Source organism: Octodon degus, unplaced genomic scaffold (genome assembly GCF_000260255.1).
Source record: "Octodon degus isolate 3935 unplaced genomic scaffold, OctDeg1.0 scaffold00002, whole genome shotgun sequence".
NCBI classification, from domain to species: domain Eukaryota; kingdom Metazoa; phylum Chordata; class Mammalia; order Rodentia; family Octodontidae; genus Octodon; species Octodon degus.
The window spans coordinates 5221007-5240012 of NW_004524578.1; the positions used below are offsets into that span (position 1 = coordinate 5221007).

Consider the following 19006-nt stretch of genomic DNA (forward strand, 5'->3'; position numbering starts at 1 on the left):
TGCACAGTCACCCACACCTGCACAGGAACCCACACCTACACAGTCACCAACACGTGCACAGTCACCAACATCTGCATAGTCACCCATACATGCACAGCCACCCACACATACACCTGCAGTCACCTTCTACACAAAGGCAGCTTTGCTGGGGGATATGTAGAGTTACCGTGGTCATCCGTAGCCTAGTATTTCAGCATGGAAGCTTTAGGACACCAGAAGAAGGAAATGAACTCACACTAATTAGAAACGATGTTATGCTGCCCAACTTCAAACCTCACACAGATATGGAAGAAAGAGCTTAAAACTATTAAAACACTGGAGAATAGCAAATGGAGGTTTACTAGGAAATAAATTGATTATATGATAACAGTAATAAACCTATGAAGCAGTATTTATTGAGCAGTGTCATTTAGTCCTGAGGTTTCCAACCTACAGTGTCACAGTTCGCTCTGACAGCTTCCCAGTTTATGTCCCTTGGTTATAGGGAATGATACCAAGTCAGACTAACTGATTTTTCAAAACAGTTTGGCTGGTAGTTTGGTGGTACAGCAAGCGTTCAAGCCCAAGCCTGGCCACCCCTGGAGTGCATACTTTTGCTCTGTGTTGCAAATAGGAAGGCCTACATCCTGGGCAGTTCAGGAAGCAGAGGGTGCCACAAGGACATACTGGCCTCTGGGGGGGGGTACTCATTATGTTTGTGGCCACCTATGTAACAGAGAGGGCACTGAATTAAGAGAAAGTAGCTGTATACCCAGGCAATGGCAATGAATGCCCATCTCTGACAACTCTAAACAAAAAAGGGGATATAAATGAAGGACCATTATTTTTCCTTTTTAAAAATTTTATTGAAAAATAGCAATGAGACAGTTTCAAAACAGCTTAGTAGGACAGTTATAATAACTAATACATTGCATATTGTTGTCTTCATAGTAGTTATTCATAGTACAAGATGCAAACATGATATCCTGTCCAAACACTATTAGCACAAATCTGTCTTCTCACTGAGTTAAGAGAAAGTAGCTGTATATCTATCCTATTTTGTATATACAGATACAAAATGGTCCTTCATTTTATCCCCTTTTTTTGTTCAGTTTTGTCAGAGATGGGTATTCCATTGTCATTTAAATATTGTAGGTGTGTGAATTCAACAAAATAATCCAATATAGTCCAGTAGTCCATAATAGTAGTTAGTTATCCATACGACTGGCAATGTCAGAAGTTGTTGACTTGAGCCTTTTACAGCTTAGCATAGTAACATGGCTTTACTTTTTATACCTCATTGTTATACTTTTCTGCTGGATGGTTAAGACCAAGATAAAGCAAGACCTATATAACAAGAAATATAACTTTTGTATCTGACAAGGTCAGTCAAATCCCCTCAGAATTTACCCTGAAACCCTCTACCACAGTTTGTAGATCCTTTGTCAGTGTCAGCCATGTGGATAAGTCACAGCCATTGCTTGACCAATTTGCTCTTTGTGAAAACCTGAGAGAATGTTTTCTCTCCATGTGACTCTCCTTAGGCACATTCTACATCGTCGATCACTTTCCTCTGTGGCCCCCAAAAAACTCCTTGATCAGAAAATTTGGGACATCACTGAGTTATAGGATTTTACAGTACATGTCCTCTTATGTAAAGGACCATTTTGTAATAAAAAAATTATATATATATATATATATATATATATATATATATACACACACACACACACACACACACACACACACACACACACAAAATAAGATAGATATACAGCTACCTTCTCTCAGTTCAATAAGAAGAAAGATTTGTACTAATAGTGTTTAGACAAGATATCATGTCTTTTGGGGACGGGGAGATGACTCAGTGGAATAAGCGCTTCCCTGGCAAGTGCAAGGGCCTGAGTTCAATCCCTGGTTCCGCAAAAAAAAAAAAAAAATCATGTCTGCATCTTGTACTATGAAAAACTACAAAGACAATGTGTGAAGTATTAATTTTTGTAGCTGTCTTGCTAACCTATTTTGAAACAGTTTCATTGTTATTTCTTTCTCAATAAAATTAATTTAAAAAAAGAAAAGGGTAGGCCCTGGCCCCAGCAGGTCAGAGTAGGTTAAGGGCCAGTTGGCACTTGAGTGGGGCTCATTTAGGTAGCAAAACCTGTAGGGTACCACAGTGGGGCAAAAGAAAGGAGAGAAGTAGGTGGCCGGGATAAGGGCGCTGCCCAGAAGCCGCCCAGCATGTGCCCAGCTGGGGTGGAGTGCTTCCTGCCATTGTGGGGTGTGGAAAAGTAGCAGCATCGCACACCTAGGCTGGGCTCTTCTCTAGCTGTTTTCCCCAAGGCCATTTACCATGATGCTGCTCAGAGTCCTCCTCTGCTGCCCCCACCCCACAGATCGTGCCAGCAGAGCTCCCCCTCCAGGCGTGCCTCGGGGGAAGCCTCCTCCCTCCTCCAGCCCACTAGATGCCCTATACCTTCTGTCCCCCCGCAGCAGGGATGGACACTTTTCTGGCAAGCTGTGAGCTACCCCAGGATACGGCCATCCCCAGCAGCCTGCCACACTGCCCACGCCTGCTGCCAGCGCTGCATGGCTCACCACTGTGGCCCCCATTCAGGTACACAGATACCTTCCAGAAGTTCACTTGTGCCAGCTTTAGTCCCTAAATGGAAACAGTGGCGCAGAAAATAGGGCAGCTTTTAAGGTGGCCTTCGATGACATGGTAACCAGTATAAGATTAGCATGAGGCCATGTAGATGGGACCCTCTGGAGGACAATGAGCATTTAGAGAAAACAGAAGGGTCTAGACCCCCAGTGGGGATAAGCAGGCACACTCAGTGGCATCCAGGATACAGAGTTGCCACTAGGCCCAGAGGAAGTCCTGTCCCAGGCTCATGCGATGGGGCAGGCCGGGAGGAACCGGTCTTGCTGGAGTAAGCTCAGATGGGATGGAGCCAGACACGGAATGCCCCTCCCCGCAGATAGAGCTGCTTTACTCTTTGGGAGCTCAGCAGTTACGTACTCAAAGCTGAACTTGGAGAAAAGCAGGTTAAGGTGGCTTACAGTCACTCAAACTAAACTGTGTATTTAAACTGCTGTGTAAAAAATTCAAGTAGAAGCTTTGAGGTAAGGACTTTTAACCCAGTTTTAACAAATGAGAAAACAGAGCCAAAGGAGATTAGGTGATGGGATAAGGATGGTCAGGCAGGAAGCGATGGGCAGAAAGGGAACCTAGGTGTGTCTGACCGCGGGAGGAGGAGAGGCAGCCTGCCTTCAGCCCCAGGCCCCGACAAGCAAGCTGCCAGGTACTCTGATTTTCTCCACTAGAATTCTTGTGTTTATTTTTTAAAAAGAATATTCATTTTTTCTTTTATTTTGAAGAGTAAAAGCAAAAGCAAAAACGGATAGTAGAAAAAAGGAAGAAATAGGACAACTTATAGGAGTACATATGTTGCAGATTTTCAAAATAACTAATTAACAATAGTTGTTGTATTATCTATTTTTATCATCAGACCTGTTGCTCAGATTAACAGAAATAGTTATGCAAGATGGGACAAATAATTAGAGCTTGCTTTCAAGAAACTTTAACTCTTTCTACTTTCTTATCCTCTTTCCTTTCTTTTTATTTTTTTTTTTTTGAAAGTGAAAACAGAAGCAAAAACAATTAGAAAAAGACAGAAACAGGGTAACATAAAACAATCTGTATGTTACAGATTTTCAAAAGAGGAATACCTAATTAACAATGGTTGTTATGCTATCTATTTTTATCATCAAATCTGTTGCTCAGATTAACAAATATAGTTACGCAAGAGTAGGGAAATAATTGAACTTTGGCACTTGTTTAGAGAACAATTAAAGGTGGGCAATTAATGATTATCTCGTTGTTGTAACTTTTTTTTTCACAGGAGCTCAAAATCCAAATGCAGATACATTGAGTTCTTCCTATTTGTAAATGAAGCCAAACATTTATTCCTGCAGCTCACCAGGCACATGATGTTTTCCAACTGATTTTTTTTCTATTTTTGAGTTTCACCGATCAAATAAAATGAAACAAATATCAATGACACTCCAATAATTAGTGGGAGCTATTACTTGAGGAAGGGAAGTAATAGCCGTCACTTTGGTGGGGATTAGCCTGAGCTAGTGTTCTGCTTGTGAGAACAGCGATGCTACCTTTGGAGCTCCGACATTGAGGTGGCAGCAACAGTTCATACTACAGAGCATGTCACACTAAGGCTCTGGTACTCCTGGGGAAGATAGTGCAGAAGGGCACATGACCCCTCGTGTGCCATGGCAGCCAACGACTTGGGGCATGCTGTCCTGGCCTTGGGATATTTCCTTTGAGTCAATCCAGATTAAGACAGCATGGTGTTCAAGACTCTAGGGCTGGGCCGGGGAGATGGCTCAGTAGAATAAGCACTTCCCTGGCAAGTGCAAGGACCTGAGTTCAATCCTCGGTTTCGCAAAAAAAAAAAAAAAAAAAAAGACTCTAGGGCTCATTACATTGTCATCCTGCTCCTCTTATCCCTTGCAAGATCTCTGTTCTAGATGATGTTCTGTATTGTAGAATTGTGCAAGGCTACTTCATTGTTCTGTTCTTTCTGAACATAGCCTCGTTGGTATGCGTACCCATTCTCTTCTGTGCTTCTTGTCATCCACTCCTTTCAGTTGAGCTTGACCAATTTGCTTGACCAGTAATTGGCTCTCTGTGAAACCCTGAGAGAATGTTCTCTCTCCATGTGACTCTCCTTAGGCACATTCTACACTGTTGATCACTTTCCTCTGTGGCCCCATAATCTCCTTGATCAGAAAATTTGGGACAACACTGAGTTACAGGATGTTACAGTACATGTCCTCTTATGTGAAGGACCATTTTGTAGAGAATAAAATTTTTTTGTTTATTTTATTGAAAAACAAATATCAATGAGACAGTTTCAAAGCTGATTAATAGGACAGTTTCAATAATTAATACATTGTACATTGTTATCTTCTTAGTGGTTATCCATAGTACAAGAAGCAGACAGGATATCCTGTCCAAACACTTAGTACAAATCTTTTTTCTCATTGAATTAAGTGAAAGTAGCTGTATAGCTATCCTAACTATTTTGTGTATACAAATACAAAATGGTGCTTCCTTTGTATCTCCTTTTTTTGTTTAGTCCTGTCAGAGGTAGCTATTCTATTGGCATCTAAATACTATAGGTGATTGAATTCAGCAAGACAATCCAACACTGTCTAGCAGTCCATAATAGTAGTGAGTTATCCTCAGAAGTTACTGACTTGAGCCTTTTATAGCTCGTCATATTAATATGGCTTTACTTTATATACTCGTTTTTATACTTTTCTGCTGGATGGTTAAGACCAAGATATAGCAAGACCTATATAATAAGAAATGTAACTTTTGTATCTGGTAAGGTCAGTCAAGTACCCTCAGGATTTATCCTGTAAAAAAATTACACACACACACACACACACACACACACACACACACACAAAATAGGATAGATATACAGCTACCTTCTCTTAGTTCAATGAGAAGAAAGATTTATACTAAAAGTGTAAGTTCTATGTCTGGTTTACTACCATCACACATGAGACTTTGTCAGGTGTCCTACAGGCACCCCTACAAACCATCCCCATGGCTTCCTCCTAGGACTAGAAACTATTCCAGGCAAAGCAATGAGTCTGGTAACAAGTGGCCACAAGCTGGGTCCTTGTCATTTTCTCTCTCTGTGCAGCAGTATCCTCACTGGTCAAGCAATTGAGCTCTCTCAGGAGCTCAACAGACTGCTGCTAACAGAAACACACCCTGCTGCACATAGCTCTTTCCTCTGTCTGGCAACTTCTCTCATTATCTACATGCCTAACTCTTGTTTTATGATTTTTTTTTCAATGTGCCCTTTACAAGCCTTAGAGTATGAGGCTTTCCCTCATACTCTATTGGATACCATAATCTGAGAGACCTCTTCCTGTCAACCTTTACTTTACCTACTTCTTCTAGCCCTCTCAGGGTGTACTCTAATTCCAAACAAGGATAATCTTTTCTATGCTGTGTAGTTCACTTACTTATTATGACTATGGCTTTGATAATTTCCCTCTTCTAGGTTATAAACCCTTCCAGGGCAGCAACCTTTGCTTTTTTACTCATCAGTCTTTCTCAGTTGTCATGACCAGCACTTGGTATGTATTAGATGCTTAATAAGTATATATTGTTCTTGGATTCAGGCATGATCCTAACACCAGTTTATGAAGTGGCCTTATGTGGCTTTACATAACTGATGATGAATTAGCCGACAAGATCAGAGTTGATAAAGAGACCCTTACATTCTTCCATGAGTGATATATTGCTCTGTAAACCCAACTTCGTGCTTCTATGTCTGGTTTACCACCATTACACATGAGACTTTGTCAGATGTCCTACAGGCACCCCTACAAACCATCCCCATGGCTTCCTCCTAGGACTAGAAACTATTCCAGGCAAGGCAATGAGCCTGGTAACAAGTGGCCACAAGCTGGGTCCTTGTCATTTTCTCTCTCTGTGCCACAGTATCCTCAATAATAAAATTCCAAGCTTCTAACAAGTTAATATAGGTAATGTACTAAGAAATGCATCTGACAGAAAGTTAATTCCTAGGAAGGTCTACCCCTCCCGATGCTATTATTTGTTTTCTAGATCATGACAATTCTTGTTTGTGGGGTGATGGAAGTAATCTGTCTATCCCTGAGATCAGTGTTTCTCCATATAGAACTCTGGGGGCTATGAAACATGAAGCATTGTCCGGAATAGGTGCTCTCCTGCAAACACACACCCTGAACCAGTCCTCAGAGTCTTTACCCTATTCATGATGGAGTCATAATTAGTGTGTCTCACTGCTGGACTGCTCTCAGCCATTGGTGGTATATGTATGACTGTCCCATCAGGCTGCATGGGGCAGTCCCATTGGGTGGCACAAGCCACCCTATGAGATAGTCATGCGTGTACTACCGATGGTTCAATATAGTGGTGGTAATGTGTTAATCCAATGGTATAACTGACCTTTGTAGCCATTTTCACTTTTTTATGCTCTTGATTGAGATGGACATAATATTATAAAACGATCATGGTTTCTAAGTTGCCTTTCAATTTCTTACCCCTAATTCTGCTTCTAGCGAAGGTGGGATAACAGGGATCAGGTTTGCTCTACCATTGGAAACAACTACATAATAAAATAAAATACATGAAGCAATGAATTTTCAGGATTCTGGACATCAAGCAGTAAAGGCCTGCGAGTCAACAATGATAAGTAACCAGTGAGGGTGACCACGGGGACAGCAAATCAAACACCACAGGACAGAACATTGGCGAACTTGAAGAAAAAAGGATTAAAACTTCTGAAGATGAAACACTAAGTGAAAAAGATGTTCAAATAACACAGGGCCAGTGAACTGTGGGAATGCAGATGTTCTTATATATGACTAACACCCCTGGACGACATGGGGAGGGTAAAAGGGAGACACAGAATGGAAAAAAATATGAAGGAATCATGACTGGAAATTCTCCAAGTCTGAGGAAAACTGTAAGGCCACAGATCCAAGAATCCACAAATTCAATAAATTCCAACTATAAAAAACAAACCTAGGCCAAGATTCGTTGTTGAGGACCACCTGGGTGACTCTCCTTGAAGGAAGAACAATTGTCTCCGTTCTGGCCCAGGCTGATACTGTTCCCATGTAGAGAGCTGGCCAGGGCTTGTCAATTGGCTTTATGCAATGCCTATCCATCTAGCCGAGGTGCTGGTGATAGTCTTTGAAGATGCCAGGTGTGTTTCCCCAGAACCCCCACCTGCTGCTCCCTAGTGTGAGCCAGGTCAAGAGGGGATGAAGAGCCAATGCTCCACGTTGTCGGCTAGGATTGAGCCTCAGGATAGAAGCTGTGACTTCCTGGGGCTTGGAAGGTTACACATGCGAGCTGAAGCACTAACCCTAAAGCATTAGTTACTGTCTCAGTTGTGTAGTGCAGATTACTCTTTCCACATATCTCAAAGGTAGGGCAGGCCTCCTACCTAGCCCAGCTCATAGCACTCAGATGCTTCCTGTCATTCTCACAGCCATTAATCCTCAAGCTAGTCTTTCTTTACAAATTAATAAAACCTAGGTTTGGCCCTGGGGAGAGCTTTTGTTGCAGATGGCCATCACTGTGGCTAGACTTAGGACCCCTTGGCTCCCCACAACTACAAATATGCCTCAGTGTCTTTATTCTCACCATGGGTTGCACTGGGTGTGGTAGATTGGAATTAACCTGATGGAACTCCAGTAATTATCCATGAGGTTACAAATACAAACTTCCAAGACCAAGATGAGGACCAAAAAGGGCTCTCTATAATTCATCATTTAATCATATTGTCTAAAGGTAGTGAAAGAAAATCTTTAAAAAGCCAGAGAAGAAAAGATGTTATAGGGCTGGTGAGATGGCTCAGTGGTCTAAAGCACCTACTTAGAACAAGCTTAGCAAAGCACAGGGACCACGGTTCAATCCCCCAGCACCACATGCCAGCCAGCCCCGCCTCTAGGTGGGCTGAGCTGGCCACACACTCACAAAAATAAATAAATAAAATAAATAAATAAATAAATAAATAAATAAATAAGAAAAGATGTTATATATAGACACTATGATCTTTACTTTGACATTTTGCATTAGAAATAATACAAGTGGAAGTTAGTGTGGTGACATATGCCTATAATTCCAGCACTTGAGATGCTGAGGCAGGAGGATTGCTGTGAGTTCAAGGCCAGACTGAACTAGATAGGGAGATCCTGTCTCAAAAAAAGAAAAAAATAATAAGACTAATGAAAATACAACAATATCTTTAAAGTACTAAAAGAAAAGCTAGTCAGCCTACAGTTCTATATTTAGCCAAAGTATCTTCCAAAAACAAATGTTGTAGTCAGAGTTTACAGGGGAACAGATTTAACAGAACACATAATTCATAGGATTACTTTATAATATTCACCCAAAAACTGAAATGCAGAAGAGAGCCAGAAATTCGTCCACACACTAGAAACCCATGGAATGCAGCTGAGGGCCTGGGTCCCATGGTGATGTCCTGTACCAGTCCTGCTGAAGACCTGGCACCCCTGGTAGTGTCCGACGTGAGTCCAGCAACGCTCGTGCAAGTCTGTATCAAGGATCTGCACTGGGAAGGTCCAAAGGTTGGTGTGGAAGGCAGAAAGCCTGTGCCCGTGGGATGAAGGGTCTGTGCCAGCAGGCTGCGGATCTGCACTGGAGCCAGGAAGTGATGCTCACAATGAGGGCCAGAGCTCCCTGAAAAGAACCGCAGCCATGCTCAGCAACCACGAGGTCCTGAGCTCCTCCAGTGACACAGACAACCAAGCTCATATCAGGAAAAGCCAAGTGGCAGGCTTCTCCAGAAGAATCAGCAGTGCACCATCTTCCTCTCCAGTTTTCTTTTTATGTTGCCAGGTACAATCGTCAGGCAGGCCATCCATACCCAGCACCATGCCAAGTCAGTTCAACTGGGTGGTACAAGTTGGCCATTAGTTAATCCACACAAATGTAAAACAAGTTTTGTTCTGTTTTGTTTTGTTTGGGGGGGTTCTATACAAAAGCTCATAGAATTTCATTACGAGCAGACCTACACTATAAGAAACTTTAAACGTAACCTTTCTATAGAAAGAAAATGGCAGTAGATGGAAATACATATTTGCAAAAAGAAATGAAGAGCCCTGGATGTAGTAATTACATGGGTATAAATGCATGGTATATTGAAGTATATTTAAACATCTTTAAAAAAATATTGACCACTTACCTAATTGTTTTACAACAAAAGGACGAATGTATATACTTGTGGGAACTCTCTATGTCCTAATCCCTAGAACCTATGACTGTTACCTTATATGGCCCAAAATAAGGACTTTTTTAAGTGTGACTAATTTGTGTATCTTGAGATGGGATAGTTTTCCTGGATCATCTGGCTTTGCCAAATGTGCTCCCAAGGATCTTTAATGAGAGAGACAGACATGTACCTCGGTAGTGTCCCAAATTTTCTGATCAAGAAGATTATGGGGCCAAAGAGGAAAGTGATCAATGACGTAGCATGTGCCTGAGGAGAGTCACATGGAGAAAAAACACTCTCTCAGGCTTTCACAGAGAGCACATTGGCCAAGCAATGGCCGTGACTCATCCACATGGCTGACACTGACAAAGGTTCTACAATCAGAGGTACAGGATCTCAGGATAAATCCTGAGGGCATTTCACTGACCTTCTCAGACCAAAAAGCTACAACTCTTGTTGCATAGGTCCTGCTTTGCCTTGGTCTTAACCATCCAGTAGAAAAGTATGAAGACGAAATATAGGAAGTAAAGCCATGCTGTTATGTTGAGCTGTAGGGGACTCAGGTCAATAATTTCTGACATTGCCAGTTAAACAGAAGACCCAGTGCTATTATGGGCTACTGGGCTCTTTTAGAATATTTTGCTGAGTTTACACACCTATAATATTCAAATAACGGAACTCAGAAAAAAAGGGGTATACAGATGAATGTCCATTTTGTATCTGTGTATTCCAAGTGGTTAGGATAGATATATAGCTACATTCTCTTAATGAATAGAGTGATTTGTTCTAATGGTGTTTGTAAATAGGATCTCAAGTCTGCATCTTGTACAGCAATTAACCACTAAGAAGAATATATGCAGTGTCTTAGTTATTGAAACTGTACTACTGATTTGATTTGAAACTGTCTTATTGCTATCTGTTTATCAGTAAAATTTTGAAAAAAAATGAGAGAGACGGAAAGCAGAGCAATAGGAGATGTGACAGAAGCAACAGGTTAAGTGACAAAAGGAAGGGGACAAAAGCCTTGAAGTGCAGGCAGCCTCCAGAAGCTAGAAAAAGCAGGGCCACTTCATAGGATTAGGAAGGAAGCTGCCCTGGTGATACTTTTTTTTTTTTTTTTTTTGTATTTTAGGGAAGGGTCTACAGGGTGTTCAGGGTCTCACTACTAAATCAGACTCGTAGTGATCTGCCTGTTTAGAGCCTCCCAAGAGCTGGGATTACAGATGTGCACCACCACACTCAGTCTGATAACTTTTTTTTTTTTTTTTTGAAAAGCATTTTTGGACATTTTTTCTTTTTGGGATAGTATCAGCTATTGAACTTGGGACCTCATGCTTGCTGGGCAGATGCTGTATCACAGAACTAACCCCCCAGCCCCCCCCTTGTGTATTTAGTTCAGGGTCTACAAGGTCTTACTACACAGATCTGACTAGTAGTGATTCTCCTGTTTTCAGCCTCCCAAGTGCTGGGATTACAGGTGCGTGCCACCACGCTCAATCTCAATGACCTTCTCAACGTGTCCTGGGGGTGGGGCAGGCAGCCTTGCCAGGGATCAAGCCCCTGTCCTGCACTCTGCCTAAACAGGCACTTTTGTCCGCTGAGCTATCTGGCCAGCCCCTGGTGGTACCTTGACTTAAGCCTAGTGAGAGTAATTTTGGACTTCTGAACCTCTAGCACTGTAAGAAAAATCTGTGTTAAAGAACTGAGTGTGTAGTAATTTGTCATAGAAGCAATAGACAACTAATACAGATTTTCTAAAGAAAATAATATAGGGCCAGAAAGATAGCTCAGTGGACTAAGTGCCTGCTTTGGCAAGTGCAGGGACCAGAGTTCGATCCCCAGTCACACATACCATGTCAGCCCTGCCCCAGGGCGCGCTGAGCCAGCAACTGAGTCCAGGCATGGTAGCGCATGCACGCCTGTAATCCCAGCAGTGGGGAGGCTAAAAACGGGAGGATCACTGTGAGTCCCAGCTGCATCGTAAGACCCTGTACCAAATGCATTTAAAAAGAAAGAAAGAAAAAGAAAAGAAAATAGCGTGTAGATTAGGTTATCACATTTGTAAAAGTAAAATGGATGATATTCACACAGTGGCCAGAAAGGGAGAAATAGAAGTATAATATAAGATTATTGTAGTACAATATGAGATGGAATACAGCAGTCCCTCCTCCTGCACAGTTTGGCTCTCTGAGAATTCTGTTACTTATTGGCAACCACAGTCCAAAGATATGAAATGGAAAATTCTAGAAATAAACAAGTGTTAAATAACCTTGTTACCAGGACATTGGTGTAATTGTTCTATTTTATTAGTAGATATTTCTGTTAATATAGTATTCTTCTGTGCCTAATGTATAAATTAAATTTTATCACAGGTATGTAGGGAAGACACAGTATTGTAAAGTTTGGTACTATTGTATGTGGTTTTAGGAGTCCGTTAGGAGTCTTAGAATATTTCCCAGAACCAGAGATACAGCTCCCTGGCACAGTGCCTGCTTGGCAAGCACAAAGTCCTGAGTTCAGTTCCAGGTCCCCTTGCCCCAAAAAAGAGTGCTCCGATGGATAAGAGGGGGCCAGTAAAATGCCACATAAAGGCAGTGATCAGTGAGAGGAGTGCAATATCAGCTATAAAACAACCCATTAGTGTCACAGCAGCATTATAACTGATAAGCCAACGGAAGAAGTATGAATCACACACTGCCTGTCCTTGGGCTTCAATGTATAAGGACTAGAGTGTGTGAGGATGGATTGTCAATGCGTATTTGTTATTTGCACTGTGTTCCACCAAAAACCAGGGTCCCCGCTATGCTGCCCCGGTTAGTGGCCTGCCTGAGGCTCCAAGGCAGTCTTCCCGCCAGTGGTCACAGGAATGACGTCCTAGCATCTCGGGGCATCTCAGTTATTTCAGAAATATCTGTGCTGCCGACTCTCAGCAGTATTCTCCGAACTACGGGCGGCACTTTCACAGGGTCAGGCATGGTTCCTCCTACTTAGTAGATGTAAAAAAGAAAACAGAAGCACCCATAGCTAGGAGATTTTTAAGGGAACAAATACCATGGAATTGCAATGCCAAAAGTCTGGAGGCCTCTCTTAAGAGCCACATTCCTGCGTGGGAATTGAGACCGTTGTCAAGCCCTGGACTCTGTGACCTTGGGATGGGAACTTTGCTAGCTGGCCCCTAAGCTGGCAAGGAGCTTAGGTGAAAAGACACCTAGGCACCGAGGAGGCGTCGTGTACATGCTGTGCGTGCCCAGAATTGTTGGAACTTTATGTCTATTGTGCAAAATACAATAATGAAACCCCGCTCCCAAGAGGTGCGCTATTTTCATCTCCTGCCATCTCTTCTGAGGAGCATGCCCTTTGCTGCTAAAAAAGAAGCCCAGACTGTCCTGCCCAGAGGTTGCGAGGGGCCCGCCTTAGCTCACAATGCCGCAGTTCTCATCCCCCTATCTTTGTGACCCTCCGGAAGCAGCCCAACTAAAATCCTGGGGTAGACCCAGCGGCACTGCCAACTGAGATAGGAAAATGATTTCACCTTTCTTTTTCCCAAACTTGTAATTGAAGTTGTATTTCCTTCAGTGAAGAGGGTTGGCAGGAAACCTAGCAGCCTTCACGGTATCGTGATTGTTGCTGAGATGAGGAATCCTAGATTCTCTCAAGCTGCCTAGCGGTCGTGGCTGACACTGTGAAATGCCATGTACCCTCTCCACTCCTTCTACAGTAAAGTGGGTGGTAGGACCAGGGCCAGGGCTTGTCATGTAATGTGCTGACAAAAAAAAAAAAAAAAAAAAAATTACTATATTACACATTAAGGGATTTTTATTTTGAAAACTATAATTCAGCGTCTGCTTAGACGCAGGGCCGGGAGTTTGATCCCCTGGCCTGCCGTGCTGGCCCCGCCCCCAGGGTGCACTGAGATGGCAAATGAGACTGGGCGCGGTGGCACACACCTGTAATCCCAGGTCTTGGGAGGCTATAAACAGGCGGATCACTACGAGCCCGCTCTAGTAGTGAGACCCTGTACACCTTGTCCTAAATACTAAAAAAGGAAAAAAAAAAAAAAAAAGGAAAAGAAAACTATATTTCAGTTGAACTCTTTCCCTGGTAAGCAGATGCATTTTGTCATCAGGCAATTACAGACCCACTCTGGGAGAGGATTCTAGGTGCCACCGGGGTCGAAGGGCACACAAAGGCCAGTGCAGGTGCTGGAGTGACTGGCATCCGCCCGTAGTGAGAGCGCCTGTCCCTTGGGGCTCTTGCTCTTCTTTGGGGACAGTTTCAACGTGCAGATCTTCCTTATGACAACACGTCAGTGTATACTCTCTTGACACAACTGTACTAAAATTAGGGAGTAACCCGTTACTCACAGGTGTTGGGTATAAATGGTGAAGGAAGAACATTCCTTCAGTTGTCTTGGGAGCAGCCGAGGCCTTAGATCCTAAGCAGATTGCCACTTTCTTAAATATTTCATGCCAGAGGACTGAGAAAACTTGTAATGCCATACATTGTAGTGTTTAGAACTCTGGAGCCCCCATACCATCCCCACTGAATCTTTTGCGTCTGTCTGTAGAAGGCTATTATTGTAAGGCGCAAAGATGTCTATGGAAATACGAACTACAAAAAATTGGCATCAGTAGCTGGCATTTGTTGTAGAAGTTATTGGCAAATACAGCTGTCTCCTCTTTTAGCCAATGGTAATGTGATGTTTTTAATTCACTAAAGCATTTCAAGAAAGTCCAAACATAAAAGTCATAAACACTGGATGGTAAATATTTATTAGAAAGGGGAAATGAACTTTATGCAATTACCCCAATCAATCCTTTTTATGATTACAAGTTCCTCCTGTCCTGCATCAGCAAAGTGACTCTTTAACAAGGCTGCAGAGCATTTAAGCTCAGATATCCTGCCAGGTAAAACAGGGTGGGAAGGCCTCATGTAGGAATTGTCAGCTGAAAGGAGGAATGTGGCAGTGCTACTGGAGACGGTGCAAAGGAGGGGGCCAGTGGGTGAAGGGCAGTTAGGGTAACATCCTGCCCGTGAGGCTGCCTGCCTGCCTGCCTGCCTGCCTCACAGGTTCCACGTCCTGTAGCCCTTCCCCACATGAGAGGAATTTCTCCACAAAGCCTCTGGAGCGTCTCAGTCAAAAGAGGCTATGTAATGATTGCCCACATGCCGGCCCTAAATACCTCACAGCAGTGTAGGCCAGCTACGCACGCTGCCCCAGGTACAAAGGGAGGCAGTGCTCAGAGAGATCATGCTAGCTGAGGATGCCACGAGCCCACATGTGCCAGCACAAGATGGCATTCACAAAGGACTGTGGCATGCCTGTGGGGCTTTTTTAAAAAATACTGTTGAGTACCAAAGGCAAATGCCTCTGTTGGTCACAGGCATCAGAGGGTTTTATGTGTTCCTTTCATCCTAGTAATCACCCCTTTGCCTCTTTCCATGGAACTCTCCTGGCCTTTAGAACAGGCAGAGGTGCAATCCATATGCACAGTGGTGAAGTGGGTGGTCTTGGTCGTTAGGCCTTTCTAGCTTCAATCCTGCCTCCGCTTCATGAATGCATTGCACAGTCTCTGCACCTCCGTTTTCTAGTTTGCAAAATGCAGAAAAACAGTACCTGGGAAGAAAATCCTTTCTGCTGGCAGAAATAGCAAAAGCAACCCTAAGGGGACATCATAGCATCAAGGGAGTCAGTTAGCAGTGCTAAAGGACTCCAGTGCTCGGTACGTAGCAAGACACAGTAAGTGTTCCTGACGTTATTCCTGTACCACCGTGGCTGTCACTCAGCATGCCATTCCTATAACCAGAGTGCCTGAGAAGGTCAACTAAAAGGAACAAAGACTGATTCTTGCTCTGCTTCAGAGGTGTCTTCCAGGATTGCTTGGCCCCATTGCTGCGAGGCCAGATGAGGGGAGAGCGCCATCGTATGAGGACTTAGTGAAGAGCAGCCGCTCACCCGATGGCGCTGGGCAGAGGGCTGGAGAGGAAAGGCGGGGCCATCAGTTTATGGCCCTTGTGGTCAAGTCAGAGCCTCAGGAACCAGTTACTTTCCAAAAGCCCATCAGCATCCAACCTTTTAACACAGAGCTTTTTGGGGGACAGTTTGGATGCCAGCGATAACCGTTGTTGCCTGGCACCAGAGGGAGAGGAGTAGACATGGCTTAGCAGACCATCAAGGTAGGCGTCTTCTCCACTTTTCCCTGTGCTGTCTTTTTCCATTTCTCCTGGAACCCCGGGAACCTGTAAGCCGCAGGTTTGCTCATCAGCATCTAGTGTCTCTTGGCAAACTCCCAGTCCCAAGCTTGGAAATCCTTTCTCTGCTCTGGTCATCTTGATGTGTCAAGAGATCCCTGTGGCACCCCAAAAAACTGAAAGTGTCAAAATTCCTCCAGGGAACAAAAATCTTCTTTCTGTTGTCAGTCCTGTCTTAACCTTGTAGATCATTAGACTCTCCTCTAGAAACCGTTAGAAGGGGGTGTGCCCACTTTAGAGCCTATCCTAAAGTTGCTGAGCACATGGATTTCAGGTATTTGTCTTTTTATACAGCTTCACCCAGGATTCTTACACTCAGCCTTGTTGGAAACTGCTGATCTAAATGAAATCTGTCTCTTTAATGCCAGTGGACCTGGCCAGAGCAGCGGCTGACAGGTCCTGGAGCCTGCCTGGCCCTGCCCCTCTCAGACAGACTGGGCTGTACCGTCATACAGGGAGTTGGACGCCTAGCTGAAAACTGTCTTGCCTGTCTGGGTCTCAGCTTCCTGCCCAGCATCTGCAGCCTTTCGAAGCTGTTGGACTTTGGCAGCAGATGGCCCTGATTTTCCAGAAGCGTTTGAAAGTTTACAGTAGACAGCCTTCTCGGAGAGTTCCCTAGACTACTCAAGTTGCGCGTTATCTTTCATTTCTGGTTGCCGCTGCCAGCTGGGTGCTTGGCCCCTCCCTTCATCCAGCATCATCCAGCCCCAGCCCCAGCCAGCTGAGGGTCTTTGCTACCCTCAGGAACACGAAGAAGCAGCCATGCCTGGGATGCCAGACACTTTCCAAAAGCAGGTCTGGCAAGCCGGCCCGGGGGAAGACTTCAAACTGCAGTAGTATTTGTGGAAACTTTGGATTAGTCACTATTTCATCCAGTGCTGGGCGTTTTATTTTGTCTCCCTTTGGCTTGTGTTATCAGCAGCACATTGTTGAGAGAGTTTACATAACGGTCCCTTTTTGGAGCATGCTCTGTGGTGGAGCTTTTCTCGATCAGTAGGTATTCAGAAAGGAAGACACAAAAGCGTGCCAGTCACCTTCACAGTCCCCAGAAGGGCAAAGGGCCATGAGCAGTTGGAGAAATGTGGCGAGGCTTGCGTGCATGCGTGGTTGAGAGGCATTCTTCTGAGGCCCTCAGACCTTCCTGTATTTGTATGGTACCTGGAAAGAAAGCTGAGTGCTAGGTTCATATGCACAACGCCTTGGAGCACTGTGTGGCACATTGGACCGGATATGTCATTAGCCAGACCTTAAACATAGTTCAGGCAGTGACATGCACCAAGCCAGAGGGCTGTGTCAATTTCCTGTATTTGCACAGATCAGTCATTTTCAGCTCCAGTTCAAGGTCCATGACAGATGCTCCCTGGTGGTCTAGTAGTTAGGATTCAGCGCTCTCAAGGTGACAGGGGATGAGGACTGGGGGAGTCTGGGCACCCCCGATCCTGATTTGGGATGAATGAGTTTCCTTTTATCTCTTTCTAGCCTGTTCTAAGGCACCACACTTTATGGAAGCCCATGCTGACCAGCAGCCCATATCATTAACCCATTTTAATGCTCAAAGGTCTTCTGATTTTGGATTTGGATTTCTGGGCTTAGAGTCCCCAACAAATAGTCTATGCAAACATTCCAAAGTGCGAGAAACTCCTAAATCAGAAGCAAAAATCTGGCTCCAAACCTTTTGGATAAAGGAGCTTCAACCTGTAGAGCTGCCCAGAAGCAGGGCGCGGTCTAGAGCTTGGCAAGGAGCTCTGTGTTCTGCTATACAGAAGAGAAATGCTGTGTGCTTGTGCATGGGTCTGACAGAACACATGGTCTCAGAACAAGAAGCAGGAAGGGAAGCAGGAATGCTAGGAAGGCGGCATAACCTGTGGGAGGGAGGATGTATCCCGGGGTCAGAATAGGTCCTAACTCCACAGCCTCGCCGAGTCTCTTAACTCTGTTTCCTCACCTGCAGAATAGCATGGTGCCTTTCTCACAAGACTAGGGTGCGTAATGAGAGCCTGCGTTTGGTCAGGGCTTAGAGCATGTTGGCTTTTGTCTTGTGCTGTAGAAGCCCGGCATTGCTTTGCTTGTGAATATATTCATCTGTTTGCTCATTGGCGCATTCAGGGTGTCTTTTTGGTGAGGCGTATATGCTGTGGGGGCCGTGTGCCCACTGATAAGATAAAGTTCAGGAGACTTCTTGGGAGTGCAGAGTTCAGGGCGCATCAGGCAACACATGTGGAACTGTTCCCCAGCAGAACCAGTGAGGTTGTAGCTCACATAGGCACAGGATAGAGGCCCCTAAAAGGGGCAGGGAGGAGCCTGTGGGGCCCGAGGAGGGGCCCGTGTAAGGGCGCAGAGGTGCTGTCTGGTGCTGGTTGGACAGGGGTACATGGAGGCATGGGGGAGAGGAGAAGATGGGAGTCAAAGTAGCGACTGGCTGGCGGTGACAGACGCAGGGCTCTTAGCTGAGGGCATTCCTGAGGGGTAGAAGTGCTGCTCTGAGTGCTGTCTATGCTTTAGATTTATAAGCTCTGTTGAACATGATTCTGTCATCAAGAAGACCTGGAAGAAGCGATCATGTTTGTTCAGAGGCGAGAGGAAGACTTACAGAGGCAGTGGTGTGGAAGAGCAAGCTAAGCAGTGTGCTCTGGAGAAGCCAAGGTCGGTTTTTAGTTCATCCTACCAGTACCTAGTAAATAGGCATTATGAGTACCAAATAATTCAAGACTGTTAGCTCTGTGATACTGTAACAAAAGACTCAGGACAACTGACCTGCAAAGAGTTCCTTTTGGCTTATGGCTCAGGGCATGGCCTGGTGGCATTGCTGCCAAGCCTGTGGCAGCGCATCATGGCAGGAGCACAGGACAGAGCAATCTGCTTCTCTCTCGGTGGGCAGGAAGCAAAGGGAAAGGGGAAGCAAATAGAGGTCCCACTATCTCCTTCCAGGGCACACCCCCAGTACC

General features: G+C 44.4%; 1 protein-coding gene across 3 annotated transcripts in view; it reads left to right on the forward strand.

Moving 5' to 3' along the window:
• Nucleotides 1-19006, forward strand: part of Adamts17 (ADAM metallopeptidase with thrombospondin type 1 motif 17) — a 356834-nt gene that overhangs the window by 186769 nt on the left and 151059 nt on the right. The gene's annotated exons all lie outside the window — the stretch shown is intronic.